Here is a 4,759-nt window from a genome sequence, read left to right on the forward strand (position 1 = left end):
CATCCCTGACACCACACACACTGACTGGTACAGGGCGGGTGTTCAAACCGTGTTCCTGAAGAGAAGGACGCCCACATGGATAACTCCAGTCCGCATCTCCCTTTTTTTTTTCTTTTTATTTTTTGAGACAGTCTTGCTCTGTCACCCAGGCAGGAGTGCAGTGACACAATCTCGCCTCACTGCAACCTCCGCCTCCCAGGTTCAAGCAATTCTCCTGGCTCAGCCTCCTGAGTAGCTGGGATTACAGGCACCCGTCACCACACCCGACTAAATTTTGTACTTTTAGTAAATTTTGTACTTTTTGTACAACATGGGGTTTCACCATGTTGGTCTTGCTGGTTTTGAACTCCTGACCTCAAGTGATCCACTTGCCTCGGCCTCCCAAAGCGCTAGGATTGCCTGAAGCAGATCTCAGTCCTGACCAAACTGCACATTCCACCCTCCCACTGCCTGTTAGGCATCTCGACGTAGAGTCCTGAATGCACCAAAGACATCCCATTCCAAAGTGAACTCCTGATTCTCTCTGTTGCCCAAATCGTCCGGTCCTGCTCTAAATTTCCTTCCATCAACGGTGGCCTCGTGCACTCAGGCTCTGGGGCTTGAAGTCTCAGGGTTGCACTTAATGCTTCCCTCTCCACTGGCTTCACTTCTAATCTGCCATCAAACCTTTCATCTTCACCCAGAAACACCACCTCTGTCTCTCAGTCTCCTTCCTAGAGCCCCACAAGGTCTCCTGTGAATTTTCTCTTTATCTTTCAATAGATCTCCCACTCAAGTCCATTCTCCACTCAGCTGTTTGTGTGGAGCTTTCTTTTCTTTTTTTATTCCCCCAAGTGTTCAGGTTTATTGAGAGCATTAGGGGCTGCAAGGCAGCCCTGGGCATGTGGGGGCGAGGCCTGGCGTTTGCCTGGACAGTGGCCCAGAAAGCAGCCAAGAATGGAGTATCCACCACCCAGTTTACTTGAAAGTGTGGCTCTCGGGTCCACCCCGCCCAAAGCCTTTAGGCCCAAACATGGCGGCGTAGCAGGACTGGTTGCAGTAGGGTTTGCCTTCATGCTCAGCATGGCCCCTGGAGGTCAGCGTCTTCCCACATTTCTCGCACTTCAGGCAGGGCTGATACCAGTCCTTGCCTAGAGAGGTCACCCTCTCGGCGCAGTACACCTTGTCGCACGTGGGGCACTTGAGCATGGCTGCTCCGGGTCCGGTGCAGGCTGCAGGCGCGAGACTCTGTGTGGAGCTTTCTAAAGCAGGAGTCTGATCACGATTCACACTGCCTGCAATTTACAAACGGGTTAAGAAGTCGACTGCTCGGCCAGGCGCGGTGGCTCACGCCTATAATCCAAGGACTTTGGAGGCCGAGGCGGGCGGATCACGAGGTCAGGAGATGGAGACCATCCTGGCTAACACAGTGAAAACCCGTCTCTACTGAAAAAAAAAAAAAAATAGCCAGGCATGGTGGTGGGCACCTGTAGTCCCAGCTACTCGGGAGGCTGAGGCAGGAGAATGGTGTGAACCGGGAGGCAGAGCTTGCAAAGAGCCAAGATCGTACCACTGCACTCCAGCCTGGGCAACAGAGTGAGACTCCATCTCAAAGAAAAGAAAAGAAAAACAAAGTCGACTGCTTATGTCCAGGGGGATAAAGGGCACACATTTTCGTCCAGGACACACACAAAGCTTCGCAATCAAACTCTACTTACACCCAAACACCCACCTCCATCTCCCACTGCTCTTCCCCCATTTTAACCTTCTTTCTTTTTTCTTTTTTTCTTTTTTTGAGACAGAGCCTTGCACATAAGTTCAATGATTACACATCTGGAAGAATAAAGATGTGCAGCATCAGGACAGGTCCATGAGAGGGGACATGGAAGGTCAGGGGAGGACAGGGTCCCACTTTTCCACATGGCATGGGCATTATGCTTTACAGCTCATGGAAAAAAATCCGTTATAAATGATGTAGGCTGGGCAGAGTAGGGGTTGAGACTTTTATTTTATGATTCAGGGCACTGAAATTTAGATTCAGTGACTGGCTCAGAGTAACAACACTGAGGAGTAATGAAGCTGAGGCAGGGAATTTAGTTGGTTCCCTGGAGATGGAGATCCCTGAGTGCCTGAGACCAGGGGTCCATGCCCTGGACTCCAAAGCAAGGACCCTCCTCACTCCTTTCCCAAGTCCTCCCAACCCCATGGCTGCTGCAGGGAGATGCTGATGCCTGGAGAAGATGCTTGGCCCAAGAGAAGGGCCCAAATCGTGACTCAACTCCTGGCTTTACATTTCCACCCCTGACCCAAAATGCAATGACTTTCCCCACAAGAAGCCCTGCTGAAGGCCCGATGTCCATATTCATGGCTGTCTGCCCTAGCACTTGACTCTGTAGCTGCCTTGTAGGGAGGCTTCCCTGTGGTCAGGTGACTGCCCCAAATGACCAGGAGCCTCTTTGACTTTCAACCGACTCAGAACCCAGGACATTCCAAACCAAATGCCCATGTGATAGTTGTCCTTAGAATTAGATTCACCTCCCAACTGACCGAACCGGGCTGTTGGGCAGTTAATAGGATTCATTAACTGAAAAAGTGTCCTGCGGGGCTGGTGCTTGGATGGCTCAAGGAGTGAAGTCTGCAAGCTCCTGGGGTCTCACTGCCTATCGATCAGAGCAGCCTGGCCTCAGGCCTGGCTGAGAAGGGGCAGTGGTGGCACCAGCCCTGAGTGGGTGCCTCACCACTCCCACCCTTCCTCACCAAAACTCAGGCCCTGCTGTACAAACTACAGCAACTACTCCAATCTCTTTAACAGCTTCAGGTCTACAGTGCCTTCAGTACAGTAAGTAGCAGGGGGTGATGTCGGGGCTAAACCTACTGTCTGTCCAGGTGTCGACTGGGATGCCTCTGGGAATGGGCAGGAGAGTTCCTTGACCCCAGATCACTTTTCTGGCATATCCCGTATTTAACCTTCATGATCTTGTTGTATCTTTGAGCCATAATCTTCAGAAAATACATTCAAGGATGGGCATGGTGGCTCATGCCTGTAATCCCGGCACTTTAGGAGGCTCAGGCAGGTGGATCACCTGAGGTCAGAAGTTCAAGACCAGCCTGGCCAAAATGGTGACGCCCCTGTCTCTACTAAAAATACAAAAATTAGCCAGGTGTGGTGGTGGGCACCTCTGATCCCAGCTACTTGGGAGGTTGAGGCAAGAGAATTGCTGGAACCCAGGAGGCAGAGGTTGCAGTGAGCTGAGATCATGCCATTGCATACCAGCCTGGGCAAAAAAAAGTGAGGAGGGGAGGGGCATCATTGCAAAACTTCTCATCAAAATACTGGCAAGTGGAATCCAACAGCACATCAAAAAACTTATCCATCCACCACCGTCAAGCAGGCTTTATCCCTGGATGCCAGGTTGGTTCAACACATGGAAATCAATAAATGTGATTCATTGTATAAACAGAACTAAAGATTGAAAGCACATGACTATCTCAATAGATGCATAAAAGCTTTCAATAAAATTAAACACCTCATCATATTAAAGTCTCAATCAACTACATATTAAAGCAACATATCTCAAAATAATAAGAGCCATCTAGGCAGACATGGTGAGTCCCACCTGTTATCCCAGCACTTTGGGAGGTCAAGGTGAGTGGATCACTAGAGATCAGCAGTTCAAGTCCAGCCTGGCCACATGATGAAACCCCATCTTTACTAAAAACACAAAAATTAGCCAGGCATGGTTGTGGGCACCTGCAATACCAGCTACTTGGGAGGCCAAGGCAGGAAAATCGCTTGAAAAACTCAGGAGGCAGAGGTTGCAGTGAGTCAAGATCAACACTACTGCACTCCAGCCTTTATGACAGAGTGAGAGTGTCTCAAATAAAAAAAAGAGCCATCTATCAACTCTTTCTTAATGATACAAAGGAATAACAAAAGCAAAATATCAAGTCTACAGTCATCTCATTAGATTTAATTACCAACTGCTCATCTGTTTTGCAACACAATGAACTACTAAATGAAACACTAAAATTATCTTTTGCTTCTTTTCTTTTCTGAGACGGAGTTTCACTCTTGTTGCCCAGGTTGCAATGGCGCAATCTTGGGTCACTGCAACCTCTGCCTCCTGGGTTCAAGTGATTCTCCTGCCTCAGCCTCCCGAGTAGCTGTGATTATAGGGATGCGCTACCACACGGGGCTAATTTTGTAGTTTTAGTAGAGATGGGGTTTCTTCATGTTGGTCAGGCTGGTCTCGAACTCCCAACCTCAGGTGATCCTCCCGCCTTGGCCTCCCAAAGTGCTAGCATTACCGGTGCTTCCACCCCCAGCAAAGGGAGGCAATGAGTGATTGTGCTGCCTTGCTCAGGAAACCACACCTACAATCCTAGGATTACAGGTGTGAGCCACTGCGCCCAGCCTCTTTTGCTTCATTGTTAAGAATTCTTAGTCATTGTAGTGGCTCAGATAGAGTTCAGGCATAGTAGATGTGAACAAAGACCATCACAACCAGAAGGAGGATGTCACTGATGTTCACTATCATCCTCTCCCGGGGCCACAAGGCATGTCTGTGAACTTCTTTATTCTTTTTTTGAGACGGAGTCTCGCTCTGTCACCCAGGCTGGAGTGCAGTGGCACGATCTTGGCTCACTGCAAGCTCTGCCTCCCGGGTTTATGCCATTCTCCTGCCTCAGCCTCCCCAGTAGCTGGGACAACAGGCGCCCACCACCATGCCCAGCTAATTTTTTGTATTTTCAGTAGAGACGGGGGTTTCACTGTGTTAGC

General features: G+C 49.5%; 1 pseudogene across 1 annotated transcript; it reads right to left on the bottom strand.

Annotated features, from left to right (window-relative positions):
• Positions 1-816: 816 nt before the first annotated feature.
• Positions 817-1,282, bottom strand: LOC111534261 (annotated as a pseudogene). The gene has a single exon (XR_002729055.2). The product of XR_002729055.2 is annotated as a cysteine-rich protein 1 pseudogene (transcript).
• Between the last annotated feature and the right edge of the window lie 3,477 nt (positions 1,283-4,759).

The sequence above is a fragment of the Piliocolobus tephrosceles genome, unplaced genomic scaffold, assembly GCF_002776525.5.
Source record: "Piliocolobus tephrosceles isolate RC106 unplaced genomic scaffold, ASM277652v3 unscaffolded_23357, whole genome shotgun sequence".
In the NCBI taxonomy this organism is placed as follows: Eukaryota; Metazoa; Chordata; class Mammalia; order Primates; family Cercopithecidae; genus Piliocolobus; species Piliocolobus tephrosceles.